Source organism: Mus musculus, chromosome X (assembly GCF_000001635.26).
Source record: "Mus musculus strain C57BL/6J chromosome X, GRCm38.p6 C57BL/6J".
Taxonomy (NCBI): domain Eukaryota; kingdom Metazoa; phylum Chordata; class Mammalia; order Rodentia; family Muridae; genus Mus; species Mus musculus.
The window spans coordinates 46,256,961-46,279,732 of record NC_000086.7 but is presented as its reverse complement, the minus strand read 5'-3'; the positions used below and the strand labels follow the sequence as shown (position 1 = coordinate 46,279,732).

Here is a 22,772-nt window from a genome sequence, read left to right as displayed (position 1 = left end):
CTGTTGAGATTTAATTTGTTAGCATGTGGTAAGTTTTGCATAATGGTCCAGGAGGTGCTGAGAAGAAAATGTATTCTTTTGTGTTTGGGTGAAAAGTTCAGTAGATGTATGTTCTATCTATTTGGTTGATTAATGTCTGTTAGATTTTGTCTGCATGACCTGTCTATTGTTGCGAATGGGGTACTGAAGTCTCCCACTATCAATGCATGTGGGTCCATGTATAATTAAAACTTTTGTAAAATTTGTTTCCTTTATAAATATGGGTGCCTTGCATTTGGGTTATAAATGCTAGGAAATGAAAGATCACCCTTTGTACCTTTCTTTGATGGATATACATTGACATTTCTTGTCTCTTGTACTTAGTTTTGGTTTGAAATCTTTTTTTTTTTTTTGGATGTTAGAATGACTAAATCAGCTTGCTTCTTTGTTTCATTTGCGTGTACATGTTAGATTAGGATACTGTGTGCTCATATCTTGAACTGAAAGCAGGAAGCAGAGAGAATAACCTGGAATTAGTAGAATGATACTAGCTCTGACTTTCTGCCAGTGATGATATACTTCTACCTCACCCCAATCCCAGCCCTGCAAACAACACTAACCATTTGAGACTATGTGTTTAATTTCCAAGCATTAAGGGTGGAATTTCTTTTTTTTTTTTTTCCATTTTTTATTAGGTATTTAACTCATTTACATTTCCAATGCTATACCAAAAGTCCCCCATATCCACCCACCCCCACTCCCCTGCCCACCCACTCCCCCTTTTTGGCCCTGGAATTCCCCTGTACTGGGGCATATAAAGTTTGCAAGTCCAATGGGCCTCTCTTTCCAGTGATGGCCGACTAGGCCATCTTTTGATATATATGCAGCTAGAGTCAAGAGCTCCGGGGTACTGGTTAGCTCATAATGTTGTTCCACCTATAGGGTTGCAGATCCCTTTAGCTCCTTGGCTACTTTCTCTAGCTCCTCCATTGGGAGCCCTATGATCCATCCATTAGCTGACTGTGAGCATCCACTTCTGTGTTTGCTGGGCCCCGGCATAGTCTCACAAGAGACAGCTACATCTGCGTCCTTTCAATAAAATCTTGCTAGTGTATGCAATGGTGTCAGCGTTTGGATGCTGATTATGGGGTGGATCCCTGGCTATGGCAGTCTCTACATGGTCCATCCTTTCATCTCAGCTCCAAACTCCGTCTCTGTAACTCCTTCCATGGGTGTTTTGTTCCCAAATCTAAGGAGGGGCATAGTGTCCACACTTCAGTCTTCATTCTCCTTGAGTTTCATGTGTTTAGCAAATTATATCTTATATCTTGGGTATCCTAGGTTTGGGGCTAATATCCACTTATCAGTGAATACATATTGTGTGAGTTTCTTTGTGAATGTGTTACCTCACTCAGGATGATGCCCTCCAGGTCCATCCATTTGGCTAGGAATTTCATAAATTCATTCTTTTTAATAGCTGAGTAGTACTCCATTGTGTAGATGTACCACATTTTCTGTATCCATTCCTCTGTTGAGGGGCATCTAGGTTCTTTCCAGCTTCTGGCTATTATAAATAAGGCTGCTATGAACATAGTGGAGCATGTGTCCTTCTTACCTGTTGGGGCATCTTCTGGATATATGCCCAGGAGAGGTATTGCTGGATCCTCCGGTAGTACTATGTCCAGTTTTCTGAGGAACCGCCAGACTGATTTCCAGAGTGGTTGTACAAGCCTGCACTCCCACCAACAATGGAGGAGTGTTCCTCTTTCTCCACATCCTCGCCAGCATCTGCTGTCACCTGAATTTTTGATCTTAGCCATTCTGACTGGTGTGAGGTGGAATCTCAGGGTTGTTTTGATTTGCATTTCCCTGATGATTAAGGATGTTGAACATTTTTTCAGGTGCTTCTCTGCCATTCGGTATTCCTCAGGTGAGAATTCTTTGTTCAGTTCTGAGCCCCATTTTTTAATGGGGTTATTTGATTTTCTGAAGTCCACCTTCTTGAGTTCTTTATATATGTTGGATATTAGTCCCCTATCTGATTTAGGATAGGTAAAGATCCTTTCCCAATCTGTTGGTGGTCTTTTTGTCTTATTGACGGTGTCTTTTGCCTTGCAGAAACTTTGGAGTTTCATTAGGTCCCATTTGTCGATTCTCGATCTTACAGCACAAGCCATTGCTGTTCTGTTCAGGAATTTTTCCCCTGTGCCCATATCTTCAAGGCTTTTCCCCACTTTCTCCTCTATAAGTTTCAGTGTCTCTGGTTTTATGTGAAGTTCCTTGATCCACTTAGATTTGACCTTAGTACAAGGAGATAAGTATGGATCGATTCGCATTCTTCTACACGATAACAACCAGTTGTGCCAGCACCAATTGTTGAAAATGCTGTCTTTCTTCCACTGGATGGTTTTAGCTCCCTTGTCGAAGATCAAGTGACCATAGGTGTGTGGGTTCATTTCTGGATCTTCAATTCTATTCCATTGGTCTACTTGTCTGTCTCTATACCAGTACCATGCAGTTTTTATTACAATTGCTCTGTAGTAAAGCTTTAGGTCTGGCATGGTGATTCCGCCAGAAGTTCTTTTATCCTTGAGAAGACTTTTTGCTATCCTAGGTTTTTTGTTATTCCAGACAAATTTGCAAATTGCTCCTTCCAATTCGTTGAAGAATTGAGTTGGAATTTTGATGGGGATTGCATTGAATCTGTAGATTGCTTTTGGCAAGATAGCCATTTTTACAATGTTGATCCTGCCAATCCATGAGCATGGGAGATCTTTCCATCTTCTGAGATCTTCTTTAATTTCTTTCTTCAGAGATTTGAAGTTTTTATCATACAGATCTTTCACCTCCTTAGTTAGAGTCACGCCAAGATATTTTATATTATTTGTGACTATTGAGAAGGGTGTTGTTTCCCTAATTTCTTTCTCAGCCTGTTTATTTTTTGTATAGAGAAAGGCCATTGACTTGTTTGAGTTTATTTTATAACCAGCTACTTCACCGAAGCTGTTTATCAGGTTTAGGAGTTCTCTGGTAGAATTTTTAGGGTCACTTATATATACTATCATATCATCTGCAAAAAGTGATATTTTGACTTCCTCTTTTCCAATTTGTATCCCCTTGATCTCCTTTTGTTGTCGAATTGCTCTGGCTAATACTTCAAGTACTATGTTGAAAAGGTAGGGAGAAAGTGGGCAGCCTTGTCTAGTCCCTGATTTTAGTGGGATTGCTTCCAGCTTCTCTCCATTTACTTTGATGTTGGCTACTGGTTTGCTGTAGATTGCTTTTATCATGTTTAGGTATGGGCCTTGAATTCCTGATCTTTCCAAAACTTTTATCATGAATGGGTGTTGGATCTTGTCAAATGCTTTTTCTGCATCTAACGAGATGATCATGTGGTTTTTGTCTTTGAGTTTGTTTATATAATGGATTACATTGATGGATTTTCGTATATTAAACCATCCCTGCATCCCTGGAATAAAACCTACTTGGTCAGGATGGATGATTGCTTTAATGTGTTCTTGGATTCGGTTAGCGAGAATTTTATTGAGGATTTTTGCATCGATATTCATAAGAGAAATTGGTCTGAAGTTCTCTATCTTTGTTGGATCTTTCTGTGGTTTAGGTATCAGAGTAATAGTGGCTTCATAAAATGAGTTGGGTAGAGTACTTTCTACTTCTATTTTGTGAAATAGTTTGTGCAGAATTGGAATTAGATCTTCTTTGAAGGTCTGATAGAACTCTGCACTAAACCCATCAGGTCCTGGGCTTTTTTTGGTTGGGAGACTATTAATAACTGCTTCTATTTCTTTAGGTGATATGGGACTGTTTAGATGGTCAACTTGATCCTGATTCAACTTTGGTACCTGGTATCTGTCCAGAAATTTGTCCATTTCGTCCAGGTTTTCCAGTTTTGTTGAGTATAGCCTTTTGTAGAAGGATCTGATGGTGTTTTGGATTTCTTCAGGATCTGTTGTTATGTCTCCCTTTTCATTTCTGATTTTGTTAATTAGGATTTTGTCCCTGTGCCCTTTAGTGAGTCTAGCTAAGGGTTTATCTATCTTGTTGATTTTCTCAAAGAACCAACTCCTCGTTTGGTTAATTCTTTGAATAGTTCTTCTTGTTTCCACTTGGTTGATTTCACCCCTGAGTTTGATTATTTCCTGCCGTCTACTCCTCTTGGGTGAATTTGCTTCCTTTTTTTCTAGGGCTTTTAGATGTGTTGTCAAGCTGCTAGTATGTGCTGTCTCCCCTTTCTTCTTGGAGGCACTCAGCGCTATGAGTTTCCCTCTTAGAAATGCTTTCATTGTGTCCCATAGGTTTGGGTACGTTGTGGCTTCATTTTCATTAAACTCTAAAAAGTCCTTAATTTCTTTCTTTATTCCTTCCTTGACCAAGGTATCATTGAGAAGAGTGTTATTCAGTTTCCACGTGAATATTGGCTTTCCATTATTTATGTTGTTATTGAAGATCAGTCTTAGGCCATGGTGGTCTAATAGGATACATGGGACAATTTCAATATTTTTGTATCTATTGAGGCCTGTTTTGTGACCAATTATATGGTCAATTTTGGAGAAGGTCCCGTGAGGTGCTGAGAAGAAGGTATATCCTTTTGTTTTAGGATAAAATGTTCTGTAGATATCTGTCAGGTCCATTTGTTTCATAACTTCTGTTAGTTTCACTGTGTCCCTGTTTAGTTTCTGTTTCCACGATCTGTCCTTTGAAGAAAGTGGTGTGTTGAAGTCTCCCACTATTATTGTGTGAGGTGCAATGTATGCTTTGAGCTTTACTAAAGTGTCTCTAATGAATGTGGCTGCCCTGGCATTTGGTGCGTAGATATTCAGAATTGAGAGTTCCTCTTGGAGGATTTTACCTTTGATGAGTATGAAGTGTCCCTCCTTGTCTTTTTTGATAACTTTGGGTTGGAAGTCGATTTTATCCGATATTAAAATGGCTACTCCAGCTTGTTTCTTCAGTCCATTTGCTTGGAAAATTGTTTTCCAGCCTTTCACTCTGAGGTAGTGTCTGTCTTTTTCCCTGAGATGGGTTTCCTGTAAGCAGCAGAATGTTGGGTCCTGTTTGTGTAGCCAGTCTGTTAGTCTATGTCTTTTTATTGGGGAATTGAGTCCATTGATATTAAGAGATATTAAGGAAAAGTAATTGTTGCTCCCTTTTATTTTTGTTGTTAGAGTTGGCATTCTGTTCTTGTGGCTGTCTTCTTTTTGGTTTGTTGAATGATTACTTTCTTGGTTGTTCTAGGGCGTGATTTCCGTCCTTGTATTGCTTCTTTTCTGTTATTATCCTTTGAAGGGCTGGATTCGTGGAAAGATATTGTGTGAACTTGGTTTTGTCGTGGAATACTTTGGTTTCTCCATCTATGGTAATTGAGAGTTTGGCCGGGTATAGTAGCCTGGGCTGGCATTTGTGTTCTCTTAGTGTCTGTATAACATCTGTCCAGGCTCTTCTTGCTTTCATAGTCTCTGGTGAAAAGTCTGGTGTAATTCTGATAGGCCTTCCTTTATATGTTACTTGACCTTTCTCCCTTACTGCTTTTAATATTCTATCTTTATTTAGTGCATTTGTTGTTCTGATTATTATGTGTCGGGAGGAATTTCTTTTCTGGTCCAGTCTATTTGGAGTTCTGTATGCTTCTTGTATGATCATGGGCATCTCTTTTTTTATGTTTGGGAAGTTTTCTTCTATTATTTTGTTGAAGATATTAGCTGGCCCTTTAAGTTGAAAATCTTCATTCTCATCAATTCCTATTATCCGTAGGTTTGGTCTTCTCATTGTGTCCTGGATTACCTGGATGTTTTGAGTTAGGATCCTTTTGCATTTTGTATTTTCTTTGACTGTTGTGTTGATGTTCTCTATGGAATCTTCTGCACCTGAGATTCTCTCTTCCATTTCTTGTATTCTGTTGCTGATGCTCGCATCTATGGTTCCAGATCTCTTTCCTAGGGTTTCTATCTCCAGCGTTGCCTCGCTTTGGGTTTTCTTTATTGTGTCTACTTCCCCTTTTAGTTCTAGTATGGTTTTGTTCATTTCCATCACCTGTTTGGCTGTGTTTTCCTGCTTTTCTTTAAGAGCCTGTAACTCTTTAGCAGTGCTCTCCTGTAAATCTTTAAGTGACTTATGAAAGTCCTTCTTGATGTCCTCTATCATCATCATGAGAAATGTTTTTAAATCTGGGTCTAGATTTTCGGTTGTGTTGGGGTGCCCAGGACTAGGTGGGGTGGGAGTGCTGCGTTCTGATGATGGTGAGTGGTCTTGATTTCTGTTAGTAGGATTCTTACGTTTGCCTTTCGCCATCTGGTAATCTCTGAAGCTAGCTGTTTTAGTTGTCACTGTTAAGAGCTTGTTCTTCAGGTGACTCTGTTAGCCTCTATGAGCAGACCTGGAGGGTAGCACTCTCCTTAGTTTCAGTGGGCAGAGTATTCTCTGCAGGCAAGCTCTCTTCTTGCAAGGCAGGTACCCAGATATCTGGTGTTCGAACCAGACTCCTGGCAGAAGTTGTGTTCCACTCACTAGAGGTCTTAGGATCACGTGTGGAATCCTGTGTGGGCCCTTGCGGGTGTCAGGCGACTCAGCTGGCAAGGTAGCCGAGGCTCGAGTGGAGTGGAAGGGGTTTGTGCCCCAGATCAAGCCCGGGTAGCCTGCTTCCCTATGTACCGCAGTCTCAAGTTCCGCGCCATTGGATTGGGGCAGGCACTGTGATCCACTCACCAGAGGTCTTAGGGTCCCGTGGGGAGTCCCGTGTGGACCCTTGCGGGTGTTGGGCAAGACTCTGCTGGCAAGGTAGCCCGGGGCTCGAGTCTCGAGTCGAGCGGAAGGGACTTGTGCCCCAGATCAGGCCCGGGTAGCCTGCTTCCCTATGTACCGCAGTCTCAAATTCCGCGCGATTGGATTGGGGCAGGCACTGTGGTCCACTCACCAGAGGTCTTAGGGTCCCGTGGGGAGTCCCGTGTGGGCCCTTGCGGGTGTTGGGCAAGACTCTGCTGGCAAGGTAGCCCGGGGCTCAAGTCTCGAGTCGAGGGGAAGGAAGGGTGGAATTTCTAACTTAAACCATAACAGCTCTCCCTCCTCTCAAGGTTCAGAGGTCACCATGGGGGAGGAATTGGAAAGATTGCAACAACCAAAGGTATTGAATGACTACAGAGAAAGTCTGTTTTCCAGACACAAGAAGGCATTTTTACATGTGAAATGGCAATGGCCATAACTATATGGACAAGAGCAGTGCAAGACCAAGCCAGACAAATCCTATATGTATGGAAGAGATCTTTAGAAAATCCCACCGAGAGCTAAGAACTCTAACCACTTTATTTTGGTTACTATTGGGTGATGGAAAATTATATTTTTGGAGAGATAAACCATGCATATAATAATAGCAGTAACTTCAAATGGTTGTTTAAGTGAGAAATGTCTCCTATAGGCTTAGGCATTTTAATACTTTTTCCCCTTCATGTATGGTGTTTGGAAATGGGGTAGTAGGTTATGGTGATGGTGCAAGAAGTATGTTGAGGGAGAAGGCTTTGATAATATGGAGCCTTGCTTGACTTCCCATTTAATTCTATTTTCTGTGCTGATAAAAATGAAAACTCTCAGCTTCCTACTAGTCCGACTATTCCTGATACTTGATGGCATACAACCCTTCCATGAAAGAGATTTTTTTTTCATTTGAAAGCATATGCCAAAATAAACTATTCCTTCTGTAAGATGCCTTGATTATGGTATTTTATCATAACAACTGGAAACTAATACAATGGAATTTGTGGGTTTATCTAAAAGAACACAGAAAATATGAAGTGGCTAGTTAGTGTTAGATGGATAGAGAAGGAATGAAGGAATTAGAAGAGAGAAAATTGGGAGTGGATATTTCTTTTTTAAATTAAACACCCATCAGCTAAGAATAAGGAATCAAGGCAACTATTCTGTAGAAGTTAGGCTTCTAATTGGACTCAAGGTCTACTACACAGAAGAGGACCTATGCTTCTTAGTGCAAATCTGACCACAACCCATCGCTTAGGAGTTCATAGACCATAGGTGAGAATCTACTATGATTATTTTTAGCTAGATGGATATAGTATCAATTCACCCCCACATGAATACATATCACACATATTTGTGTAATATTTAGTTGTGATAATATAATTCTATCATTTGAAGCAAAATAGACATAATTAGAAAATATTATGTAATTTGAAATAAGAAACATGGATGCCGGCCATGGTGGCACATGCCTTTAATCCTAGCACTTGGGAGGCAGAGGCAAGCAAATTTCTGAGTTTGAGGCCAGCCTGGTCTACAGAGTGAGTTCCAGGACAGCCAGGGATAAGCAGAGAAACTCTGTCTCGAAAAACAAACAAAGAAACAAACAAAAAAAAAAAAAAAAAAAAAGAAAAGAAAAAGAAAAAGAAAAGAAGAGAAAAGAAACATGGATAATTGCATACATTGGCTTTAATGGGTAAATTAAAAGCAGAAAATTGTACCTATACTATGTATGTCCATTTACTTACAACTTATATGGACTATAGCAATTCATGTAGCTACTTAATAGTATGATTTCTTTTGACTTTTTCTGACAACATTAGTTCATCTTACCCTCTTCCCTCCTTCTGTATTTATATCTCTGCTTAATTAGAATCTGATTGATTATTCTATGTCCTCCGTCAGATCACTTATAACCTGCTCTTGGCCAGTCTATTGCTCTCTAACTACTAATCCTGCAATGGTTCCTTTCTATTTTACTGGTTTCTCAAGTTTCTTCAAGTTATGCACCCACATTGGAAGATTTAGATCTAGGAGGCTCTGATGAGAAAGATCATGCAACTTTTCTGTTTTAGTGTCTAGATAACTCACTCAGTATAATTTTTAAAATTTGATTCATATGCCTGCTAATTTCCTGACTGCATCTTTTGACAGATGAATATTAGTCCATATTATATATGGATGACACATCCAATCATCAGTTAGGACATTTATGTTATTTCTACTTTTTAGTTCTTGTGAATATAGCAGCAATGAATATCACTGTGAAATATGTGGATAAGATTGTTGACTGTTTGAGTATAAAACAAGGGGTAAGAAGATTCAGCATACCTAAAAACGAAAATCCTTATCATTTGCTTGAGCAGGCGCTAGATTTTTCACTTTCTTTACCTATGGCGGTAGTAAAATGTTCTGACAAAACCTACTATTTTTTTTTTTTTGTGAGGGAAAAGGCTTATTTGGCTCCCAACTCGAGGTTACTGTTTTCTTGACATAAAAGGCACAACAGTGGGAGCTTGAGAAAATTCATGACATCAAAAACAGTCAAAAGCAGAGAACACTATTAATACGTTTTTAAATGGCTGTCTCCATTTTATGTAGTCTAGGATGTTTGGACTGGGCAATGGTCCTCAAAACAATTCAGATGGGCTTTCTTGTATCAAGTAAGATAATCAAGTTATTCCTGCATGACAATATCTGAGATTATTCTTAAATTAGACAGATTATTTTTAATTTTTCTTCTTTAATCATATGTGCTCAGTACATTGATTCCTGTGTTAATTAATGAATTAATAAAATCTAGCATATTAGCTACTATAAAACATGTCTTATAAATAAATGTTTACTAAGTCAGCTAAACATAAGGAAATTATTAAGTTAATTTTCAAAACAATTATCCATGGTATAGATAATGCTTCTATTTTATTAAAAATATAAGGGTAAAAAATTTTCATGGTTTTCAAAAAAAACTATAAAGTCATTGATATGAGACTGATAATCATAAACACTTGAGAAAATTCCCTTTCAGCAATTTTTATTTTTTCAATAGTCACTTTGTTTAAACAAGTTAATTAAGAATTAAAATATGCATGATGTTAAATATCACAGAACTCAAAATATAATGAAATAAAAATGGCTAGAAAGATTGAACTAAAGAATACAGTATACTTTCATAGAAGTACTCTCTTGTAAATGTTGATAAGGTAAGAATAATAGGTTCTTTGACTTCTGACATATTTCTGTTATTAAACATTAAAAATCCCCGATTTACATTTCTCATTGTGCTATGAATTTTCAGAGTCATGGAGTTAAAAAAAATCATAGGTAAATCAATTGTTGTGCTGGCCAGAGTTAAATTTGAAAAATTCTTCAAATCTGTACTGAAATTTAGCCATAAAGAGAAAGATAATGTCAGAGGAAATGTGGTCATTTCTCATTATAACTCATTGTCAGCACTATCTGAATTCTTTGGCCTTTCCCTACAACAAGAACTCTACTGTATTACCTTATTTCCTAGTGTTTTCTCAACATACCCTTAAATATGTGATGTAAAGGCAAAGATTTTGATGTAGTATCTAGTATGTCATTTGAGAAATGATAAACAGAGAAAAACTGGAACACTGCCAGAAATGAACTTAAAACAAAACACTATAAGGTCATATGAAACAAAAAGGAAAGGAAAGTAAGTGAAACATATTAATTGTAAAGCTTGAAGAATGGTTATATGTGAACAAGGGAACAGCTAAGAAAATTGAAGTGGAACATAAGCAGATATATTTAATAAATTACATAGACACAAAAATATAACATCTATATCCAACTAGTTATAAAGTTTTTAATCATATTTCAACTTACTAAAATTAATAGGATTAAATACTATATAAATATTAATTAAACTTTAATATTTTATTTCTATTTATTTTAACACCTAGAACTGTTTTTAAATTCTAAGGATAGAAAACTTTGAAATTAAAAAAATAACTTTACATTTTTAGTATTTTATTACTTTTTAATTTATAAGTAGAGAAGGAGGCAATGAGCAATAAAAACTGTGGATAAAGTTTCCTGTAACCTTGTGGGATTTCATGGTTTCCAGTGCTATATAGGCTATACATAGTTAAGCGCTTTTTCTTTTTTCTCAATTAAGAATAGTTGATAATGAATTGCCTTAACAGAGACTTCCATATCCTTACACAACTTCTTTTTAAAATCTAATTTTATAAGGCTTCTCTATCAATTTTAAGTAGAAATGTGCAGTTGTCTTTATTATGAGTTTGGTAGGCAAATATATTTTTATAATTATTGTCATTAGTGAATATGGTGTTCAAATGGTATGAATTGAAATGTGTTGATATTCTATTTTGTTATTGTTATCTATATATAGAGTTCATAGTTACACTCAGGAGTCATTGAAAACCATGGGTAATGTAGAAATTAACCTCAAGGATGAAGTCTCAACTATCATCATCTCAAGGAATCAAAGATGGTGTATATATGTATGGATTGTGAAGACTTATAAAAGGGTAGAAATGAAATATCTAGATATATCACTTCAAGGGGAGAGATTACTTAAAAACCTAGAGTGTTGGTTGTCAGAAAAAGTTTTCAAATGTTCAAATTGTTTAATATTATGTATATAATAATAAAAAGTTACATATTGTGTGTTTATAGTTTATTTTGATGTGATAATTTATTCTTTAAAATGTATTAATTGTCAGTGTTAACAACAATAAAAGATACCTAAAACTGTGGTAACATGTGTTAAAGTATATGAAATAGGTGCATGAGTCATGCTGCCTCTGGCAACTATGTTGAAATCACTGATCTGTGCTGCCTTCAGTAACGATGTTGACAATCAATACTCTGTGTTTTCTACAGAAATCTTGTTGATGGCTGTGATCCATAGAGTACCATGACACCTTGTTGATGCTGATACAAGAGGCCATGTTGAAAACCTTGGTCCATCTTGCTGCTTAAGACAATGTCAAAGTAAGTGTTATGTGCTGCTACAGTAGTCCAGTTGGAAGACTATGAACTGAACTGCAAACTAAAGCTATGTTGAAGTAACTGATGACTATTCACAATCACAAACTAACCATGTTGATGTCCAAATGGAGACCTTGTAATAGCCATGATCCCTGTTGACAGCGGAGACACTGTTGAATTCCATGGTCAATACTGCCTCCTGAAGCCATATTCAAGGAAGTGTTCTATTTTGTACCCAAGAACCAGTATTATGTATAAAATTCAAACTGCTCAATGGCAATATGTTGTTGTCATAGCAACCTGTTTATACTGTGGATGAATAAGCAATGGAATTTTTACTGATGTCAGTGATCCATAATTTAGCCCAATTTATGAGAAGTATTCCATTTTGATGTCACACTGAATCCTGACACTAGAGGTTTCTGTATAAAGTCTTACCTGTTCTCTGAAACTATCTTGATGTCCCTGATATTCCCAACAATAGACATCATGGTATATCCCAGATCGCTCCTGCCACAGTCAAATAGGCCATGAGTGAACCCTACTGCTTCTTTAGAACAGTTGATGGCATCAGAGATCCCAAATGACAAAGGAAATATATTTATAACACATCTGTGCTGCCACCAGTAACAATGAGATCCAGAGTCAGTGTTCATGGTGTCTGAGATCCCTCAACTCGAAGTGCCTTTTATATCTATTATAAAGATTATTGTCAGTAAGGCTGCCTAAGATCAAAATGTAATAAGTGCTATGTGCAGGTACTTAAGATGTCTTTGAGGCATTTGATCGCACCAGCAACCTGAAGCTATGTTGAGATCAGTGCTGCATGCTGTGACACGCAATCAAAATGGAGTCCATTATTATTATTCCTGAAAGAGACTCTGGTGATGGCTATGATCTGTGTTGCTTCTGGAGGATATGCAGAGTTTTGAAGGCCATAGTGATATGTGAGGTCATATTGAGGAAAGTATTCTGAGCTAGCATTGGAGATCAGATTAAGGTCTGAGATCATACCTATCCAAGGAAATTAGGTTGATGTTCCTGGAGCATGCATGTAACCCCTGATGTTAAACATACAATGTATTTGGATGCCTGTGATAATAACTGTAAGAAAAAGCTACATGGATATCAGTATTCTATACTATGACCATAAATCATAATGGAGTCCATTATTAATATTTTGATGGAGATCCTGGTGATGGCAATGATGAGTGCTGCTTCATGAGAATCTAATGAATTTTATGGTCCATGACCATGCCCACAATCATACTGAGGTAAGTATTCTTACCTGGATCTGGAGATCAGCTTGGTTTCTGAGATCATACCTGTCACAGGCAATTTGATTAATGTTCCTCATTCATGCATGCAGCCCCTAATGTTAAAAATGCAGTGTACTTTGATGCCTATATCCTACCCTGATGTCTGAGAATCTTAAGGCAGAAGATTCTATTATGCAAGTCATAATCAGTCTGGCTACTAAGATTGTAAAGAGGTAAGTAATTTGTCCTGCTACTGGAGATGCCTTAAAAAATTGTGATCCTACCTGTAATTTGAAGCCTTGGTGATATCAGTGCTTCACACTGTGACCAGAATGGGATGCCATAGTGTTTTCGATTGTTGATATTTCTGATGGACACATTGGTGATGGCTATTATCTATGTTGCTGCATAAGAATCTGTGGGATTCAAAAGTTTATCCTCATGCCCATGGTCATATTGAGGTAAGTAATTTTAGTTGGCACTGGAGATCAGATTGCTCTCTGAGATCCTAACTGTCACAGGAAAATCGGTTGATGATCCTGATGCATGCATGTAGCACCTGATGTTGAGCATGCAATATGCTTTGCTACCTGTGATAATACCTGTAAGAAGAAGCTATGTTAATGTTAGTGCTACCTGCTATGACCAGCACTCATAATGGAGTCCATTATTCCTCTTGCTGATGGAGACCCTACTTGTGGCTATGATCTGTTTTGCTCCTTAAGAGGCTGATTCATTGCAGTGTCCATGCTGGTGTCTGAGTTCATATTGAGGTAAGTATTTTTAGCTGCACCTGTAGATCAGATTGAGGTCTGAGAGGCTACCTCCCGCTGGAAATGCATATGGTCCCTGCTTCCAAATCATTATCCCAACTAACAACTGAAGAGATAGTGATGTCAACAATCTGTCCTGCCACCTGAGAAGATGATTATGAACAGAATTTCTTCTGCCACCTAGATTAAGGCTGATGTTATTCATATATGTCTGACAAGAATCATGAAGGTCCATCCCTTTTTGGCAAGAATATTGTCAGAGATCACAGCTGTTACTGAGAACCATGTTAATATCACAATCCCAAGTGCCTGCAGAGATTATCATGATTTCAATCATCTGTACAACCTCTGTTAGCCATGCTTACACCCATTATGTGTGAAGATTCTAAAGATATTTTTAATTACAAGGTTCTCTGTGTCCAGAAGAGTCTACAGAGAAGTTAAAGGTCAACACTGTTTCCAGTTCTGAGCTATGATATCTTGAGTTCACATATATAGTGGCAACAGAAGCCATTTTATGTCCAAGATATTTCAGGCCTCCTGAAGTCATGATGTCAGTGATAGCAGCTTCCTCGTGGGACCACAAAAATATAAGTGTTCCAAATGACAATGGATTTTTTATTAATATATGTGTTATATTCTTCTGAACAATGTATGTGAAATTTATTCCCATCTGAAACCACATGAATGTCACAAGCATCCTGCCACTAGAGAAGACGTTTCTGTATATGGACCTAACTGACCTCTGAAGAAGTTTGATGTGCCTGATGTTTCTTGCCACAGACACAGTGGCATATCCAAGACCCAGAATGGCACATGGTAGCCAGATCATCCGTGGTCCTTACGGCCACTTTGGACTGAATTGATATCATGTGTGATCCCATCATCCAAGGGAAATATAATGACATCACCCATCCATGATAACCCTGATGAGCAAATTTAAGATCATATAGTCAGTGTTGTCTTTGAAGAGCTCCATGATGTCTGGAAACTTTAAGCTGGATGATTCTATTAAGCAGATCATAATCAGTCATGCTACTAATTTTGTAGAGATGTAAGAGATGTGTCCAGCTATTGGAGATACCTTAAAAAATTGTGATCCTACCTGTAATTTGAAGCTATGGTGATATCAGTGCTTCACAATGTGACCAGAATGTGATGCCATGGTGGTTTCCATTGTTAGTATTTCTGATGGACACACTGGTGATGGCTATTATGTATGTTGCTGCTTGAGAATCTGTGGAATTCCAAAGTCTATCCTCATGCCCATGGTCATATTGAGGTAAGTAATTTTAGTTGGCACTGGAGATCAAATTGCTCTGTGAGATCCTACCTGTCACAGGGAAAATGGCTGATGATCCTGATGCATGCAAGTAGCACCTGATGTAAATCATGCAATATGCTTTGGTACCTGTGATCCTACCTGTAAAGAAGAAGCGATGTTGATGTTAGTGCTGCATGTTGTGACCAGCAATCATGATGGACTACATTATTCCTATTGCTGATGCAGACCCTAGTTGTGGCTGTGATCTGTTTTGCTGCATGAGAGGCTAATTCATTGGAATGTCCATGCTGGAGCCTGAGTTCATATTGAGGTAAGTATTTTTAGCTGTGCTTGCAAATAAGATTGATGTCTGAGAGCCGACCTGCCAGGGGAATTGCTTATGGCACCTGCTTTCAACTTATTATCCCAACTACCACCTGAAGAGATAGTGATGTCAACAATCTGTCCTGCAACCTGAGAAGATGTTTATGAACATAATTTCTTCTACCATCTGAATTAATGCTGATATTACTGATATATGCCTGACAACAGTCACCAGGGTCCATCTGTTTTGACAACATTGTTGTCAGAGATCACAGCTGTCACTGAGAACCATGTTAATATCACTAATCCCAAGTGCCTACAGAGATAAGGATGATTTCAATCATTCGTACTACCTCTGTTTGCCATGCTTACACCCATTACATATGAAGATTCTAAAGATATTATTAATTACAAGGATTTCTGTGGCCAGAAGATACTACAGAGAAGTTAAAGGTCAACAATGTTTTCAGTCCTGAGATATGATAATGGTTCACATTATAGTGGCAACAGAAACCATTGTATGTCCACAATACTTCAGGCCTCCGGAACTCATGATGTCAGTGATAGGAGCTGCCTCATGGGACTACTATAATATGAGTGTTTCAAGTGCCAATGGATATTTTTTACTAATATATGTTTTACAATCTTCTGCAAAATTTATGTGAATTTTATTCACATCTGCAACCACATGAATGTCACAAGCATCCTGCCACTAAAGAAGAGGTTTCTGTATATGGACATCCCTGACCTCTTTAGAAGTCTTGACATGCCTGATGTTTCCTGCCACAGACACAGTAATATATCCTAGATCCAGAATGCCACAAGGTAACAAGATCATTAGTAGTCCTGAGTGCCAGTTTGAACTGTATTAATATCATGTGTGATCCCATCATCCATGGGAAATATGACATCACCCATCCCTGCTAGACATGGTAAACAAAGTTGAGACCGTAGTCAGTGTTTACTTTGAAGAGCTCCCTGATATCTGAGATCCTTAAGCTGGAAGATTCTATTATTCAGATTGTAATCAGTCATGCTACTAATTTTGTAAAGAGGTAAGTGAAGTGTCCTGCTACTGGAGATGCCTTAAAAAATTGTGATCCCACCTATAATTTGAAGCTATGATAATATCAGCACTTCATACTGTGACCAGAATGTGATGCCATATTGGTTTCCATTCTTGGTATATCTGATGGATAAATTGGTGATGGCTCTTATCTATGTTGCTGCTTGAGAATCTGTGGAATTCAAAAGTCTATTCTTTTGCCAATGGTCATATTGAGGTAAGTAATTTTAGTTGGAGATGAGACCAGCAGTAATGATGGAATCCATTATACCTATTGATGATGGAGAGTCTAGTTGTGGCTGTGATCTCTTTTGCTGCTTAAGAGGCTGATTCATTGGAATGTCCATGCTGGTGCCTGAGTTCATATTGAGGTAAGTATTTTTAGCTGTGCCTGCAGATCAGATTGAGGTATGAGAGCCTACCTGCCACTGGAAATGAGAATGGCACCTGCTTTCAATTTATTATCCCAACTACCACCCGAAGAGTTAGTGATGTCAACAATCTGTCCTGCCACCTGAGAAGATGATTATGAACATAATTTCTTCTACGATCTGGATTAATGCTGATGTTACTCATATATACCTGACAACAATCACCTATTTCCATCCCTTTTTGGCAACATTGTTGTCAGAGATCACAGCTGTTACTGAGAACCATGTTAATATCACTAATCCCAAGTGCCTACAGAGATTATGATGATTTCAATCACCCGTACTACCTCTGTTTGCCATGCTTACCCCCATTATATATGAAGATTCTAAAGATATTATTTATTATGAGATTTCAGATCCAGAAGGGTTTACAGAGAAGTTAAAGGTCAACATTCTTTACAGTCCTGAGATATGATATCTTGAGTTCACATATATATTGGCAACAGAAATCATTGTATGTCCACAATACTTCAGGCCCTGGAAATCATGATGTCAGTGATAGCAGCTGCCTTGTGGGACCACTATAATATGAGCATTCCAAGTTCAATTAATTTTTTTACTAATATATGATTTACAATCTTCTGCACAATTTATGTGGACTTTATTCCCATCTGAAACCATATGAATGTCACAATCATCCTGACACTAGAGAGGAGGTTTCTGTATATGGACCTCCCTGCCCTCTGAAGAAGTCTTGAAGTGCCTATTGTTTCCTGCCACAGACACAATAGTATATCCTAGATCCAAAATGTCACAGGGTAACCAGATCATCGTTGGTCCTGACTGCCACTTTGGACTGCAATACTATCATGTGTGATTCCATCATCCAAGGCAATATAATGACATCACCCATCCCTGCTAAATATGGTAAACAAAGTTGAGAACATAGTCAGTGTTGTCTTTGAGAAGCTCCATGATGTCTGGGATACTTAGGCCAGAAGATTCTTTTATGCCAGTCATAATCAGTCATGCTACTAAGTTTGTAAAGATGTAAGTGATGTGTCCTGCTACTGGAGATGCTTTAAAAAATTGTGTTCCTACCTGTAAATTGAGGCTATGCTGATAACAGTGCTTCACAATGTGACCAGAATGTGATGCCATAGTGGTGTCAATTGCTGGTATTTCTGATGGACACATTGGTGATGGCTATTATCTATGTTGCTGCTTGAGAATCTGTGGAATTCAAAAGTCTATCTTCATGCCCATGGTCATATTGAGGTAAGTAATTTTAGTTGGCACTGGAGGTCAGATTGCTCTCTGAGATCCTAACTGTCACAGGGAAATCGGTTGATGATCCTGATGCATGCATGCGGCCCCTGATGTAGAATATGCAATATGCTTTGGTATCTGTGATCCTACCTGTAAGAAGAAGCTATGTTGATGTTAGTCCTGAATGCTGTGACCAGCAATCGTGATGGAATCCATTATTCCTATTGCTGATGGAGACCCTAGTTGTGGCTGTGATCTGTTTTGCTGCTTGAGAGGCTGATTCATTGGAATGTCCATGCTGGTACCTGAGTTCATATTGAGGTAAGTATTTTTAGCTGTGCCTGCAGATCATATTCATGTCTGAGAGCCTACCAGCCACTGGAAATGCGTATGGCTCCTGCTTTCAACTTATTATCCCAACTACCACCTGAAGAGATAGTGATGTCAACAATCTGCCCTGCCACCTGAGAAGATATTTATGAACATAATTTCTTCTGCCATCTGAATTAATGCTGATTTTACTCATATGTGCCTGACAATAGTCACCAGGATCCATCCCTTTTTGCCAACATTGTTGTCAGAGATCACAGCTGTTACTGAGAATCATGTTAATATCACTAATCCCAAGTGCCTACAGAGATAAGGATGATTTCAATCATTCGTACTACCTCTGTTTGCCATGCTTACACCCATTATATTGGAATATTCTAAAGGTATTATTAAAGAAGATTTCTGTGGCCAGAAGTTACTACAGAGAAGTAAAATGTCAACATAGTTTCCAGTTCTGAGATATGATATCTTCAGTTCATAGACACAGTGGTAATGGAAATCATTGTATGTCCACGATACTTCAGGCCTCCAGAATTCATGATGTCAGTGATAACAGCTGCCTCGTGGGACCACTATAATATGAGCATTCCAAATGCCAGTGGATATTTTGCCGATCATAATCAGTCATTCTACTAAGTTTGTAAAGATGTAATTGATGGCTCCTGCTACTTGAGATACCTTAAAAAATGTGATCATACTTTTATATGGAAGCTATGGTATTATCAGAACTTCATACTTTGACCAGATTGTGATGCCATTATGGTTTCTATTCTTGGTATTTCTGATGGACAAACTGGTGATGGCTCTTATCTATGTTGCTGCTTGAGAATATGTGGAATTCAAAAGTCTATTTTTAGGCCAATGGTCATATTGAGGTAAGTAATTTTAGTTGGAGATGAGACCAGCAATCATGATGGAGTCCATTATACCTATTGATGATTGAGAGCCTAGTTGTGGCTGTGATCTGTTTTGCTGCTTGAGATGCTGATTCATTGGGATGTCCATGCTGGTGCCTGAGTTCATATTGAGGTAAGTATTTTTAGCTGTGCCTGCATATCAGATTGAGGTCTGAGAGCCTACCTGTCACTGGAAATGAGTAGGGTGCCTGCTTTCAACTTACTATCCCAACTACCACCCGAAGAGATACTGATGTCAACAATCTGTCCTGCCACCTGAGAAGGTGCTTATGAACAAAATTTCTTCTGCCATCTGGATTAATGCTAATTTTACTCATATATGCCTGACAACAGAAACCAGGGTCCATCCCTTTTTGACAACATTGTTGTCAGAGATCACAGCTGTCACTGTTAACCATGTTAATATCACTAATCCCATGTACCTACAGAGATTATGATGATTTCAATCATTCATACTACCTCCGTTTGCCATGCTTTCACCTATTATACTGGAATATTCTAAAGATATTATTGAATAAGAGGATTTCTGTACCAGAACAGTCTACAGAAAAGTTAAAGGTCAGCATAGTTTACAGTTCTGAGATATGATATCTTGAATTCACATATATAGTGGCAATAGAAACCATTGTATGTCCACAATACTTCAAGCCTCTGGAAGTCATGATGAACCTGATAACAGCTGCCTCTTGGAAAAATATAATATGAGTGTTCTTAATACCAATTATTTAATTTTTTACTAATATATGTTTTAAATTCTTCTGCACAATGTATGTGAACTTTATTCCCATCTGAAACCACATGAATGTCACAAGCATCCTGCCACTAGAAGATACATTTCTGTATATGGACCTCAATGCCCTCAAAAGAAGTCTTGATGTGCCTGATGTTTCCTGTCACAGACACTGTGGTATATCCTAGATCCAGATTGCCACCATGTAACAAGATCATCAGTGTTCCTGACTGCCACTTTGGACTGAAATTATATCATGTGTGATCCCCTCATCCAAGGGAAGTATGATGACATCACCCATGATGTTCACCCTGGTAAGCAAAGTTGAGACCATATTCAGTGTTGTCTTTGAAGAGCTCCATGATGTCTGTGATCCTTAAGCAAGAAGATTCTATTATGCCAGTCATAATCAGTCATGCTACTAAGTTTGTAAAGATATAAGTGATGTGTAATGCTACTGGAGATGCCTTAAAAAATTGTGATCCTACCTGTAAATTGAAGCTATGGTGATATCAGTGCTTCATGATGTGACCAGAATGTGATGTCATGGTGGTTTCAATTGTTGGTGTTTCTGATGGACACATTGAAGACGGCTATTATCTATGTTGCTGCTTGTGAATATGTGGAATCCACAAGTCTATCTTCATGCCTATGGTCATATTGAGGTAAGTAATTTTAGTTGGCACTGCAGATCAGATTGCTCTTTGAGATCCTAACTGTCACAGGGAAATCGGTTGATGATCCTGATGCATGCATGCGGCCCCTGATGTAGAATATGCAATATGCTTTGGTATCTGTGATCCTACCTGTAAGAAGAAGCGATGTTGATGTTAGTTGTGAATGCTGTGACCAGCAATCGTGATGGAGTCCATTATTCCTATTGCTGATGGAAACCCTAGTTGTGGCTGTGATCTGTTTTGCTGCTTGAGAGGCTTATTCATTGGAATGTCCATGCTGGTGCCTGAGTTCATATTGAGGTAAGTATTTTTAGCTGTGCTTGCAGATCAGATTGTTGTCTTAGAGCCTACCTGCCACTGGAAATGTGTATGGTGCCTGCTTTCAACTTATTATCCCAAATACCACCTGAAGAGATAGTGATGTCAACAATCTGTCCTGTCACCTGAGAAGGTGATTATGAACATAATTTCTTCAACGATATGGATTAATGCTGATTTTACTCATATATGCTTGACAAAAGAATCCAGGGTCCATCACTTTTTGGTGACATTCATGTCAGAGATCACAGCTGTTACTGATAACCTTGTTAATATCAATAATCCCAAGTGCCTACAGAGATTATGATGATTTCAATCATCCGTACTACCTCTGTTTGCCATGGTTACCCCCAATATATATGAAGATTCTAAAGATATTATTGAATAAGAGGATTTCTGTGTCCAGAAGTTACTACAGAAAATTTAAAGGTCAGCATATTTGCCACTTCTGAGATATGATATCTTGAGTTCATAGATATAGTGGCAACAGAAATCATTGTATGTCTACAATACTTCAGGCTTCCAGAACTCATGATGTCAGTGATAGCAGCTGCCTCGTGGAACCACTATAATATGAGTTTTCAAAATGCCATTGGATTTATTTTTACTAATATATGTTTTACATTCTCCTGCCCAATTTATATGAACTTTATTCCAATCTGAAACCTCATGAATGTCACAATCATCCTGACACTAGAGAAGAGGTTTCTATATATGAACCACTTGGCCCTCTGAAGAAGTCTTGATGTGCCTACTTTTTCCTGCCACAGACACAGTGGTATATTCTAGATCTAGAATGTCACAGGATAACCAGACCATCAGTGGTCCTGAGTGCCACTTTGAACTGTATTAATATCATGTGTGATCCCATCATCCAAGGCAATATAATGACATCACCCATCCCTGCTAAATATGGTAAACAAAGTTGGGAACATAGTCAGTGTTTGAAGAGCTCCCTGATCTCCGAGATCCTTAAGCTGGAAGATTCTATTATGCAGGCCATAATCAATCATGCTACTAATTTTGTAAAGAAATAATTGATGGGTTCTTCTACTTGAGATGCCTTTAAAAATTGTGATCCCACCTGTAATTTGAAGCTATGATAATATCAGCACTTCATACTTTGACCAAAATGTGATGGTATTGTGGTTTCCATTCTTGGTATTTCTGATGGACAAATTGGTGATGGCTCTTATCTATGTTGCTGCTTGAGAATCTGTGGAATGGACAAATTGGTGATGGCTCTTATCTATGTTGCTGCTTGAGAATCTGTGGAATTCAAAAGTCTATTCTTTTGCCAATGGTCATATTGAGGTAAGTAATTTTAGTTGGAGATGAGACCAACTATCACAATGGAGTCCATTATACCTATTGATGATGGAGAGCCTAGTTGTGGCTGTGTTCTCTTTTGCTGCTGGAGAGGCTGATTCATTGGAATGTCCATGCTGGTGCCTGAGTTCATATTGAGGTAAGTATTTTTAGCTGCGCCTGCAGATCAGACTGTTTTCTTAGAGCCTACCTGTCACTGGAAATATGTAGGGTGCCTGCTTTCAACTTACTATCCCAACTACCACCCGAAAAGATAGTGATGTCAACAATCTGTTTTGCCACCTAAGAAGGTGATTATGAACAAAATTTCTTCTGCCATCTGGATTAATGCTGATTTTACTCATATATGCCTGACAACAGAAACCAGGGTCCATCCCTTTTTGGCAACATTGTTGTCAAAAATTACAGCTGTCAT

General features: G+C 38.3%; 1 long non-coding RNA gene across 1 annotated transcript in view; it reads left to right on the top strand.

The window, feature by feature from the left end:
• 4930515L19Rik (RIKEN cDNA 4930515L19 gene) overlaps nt 1–12,174 on the top strand; it is a 61,353-nt gene extending 49,179 nt beyond the window's left edge. The window contains exon 3 of the long non-coding RNA NR_045440.1: nt 11,623–12,174. This is a non-coding gene — a long non-coding RNA (RIKEN cDNA 4930515L19 gene). The remainder of the gene's footprint in view (nt 1–11,622) is intronic.
• Nucleotides 12,175–22,772: the final 10,598 nt, after the last annotated feature.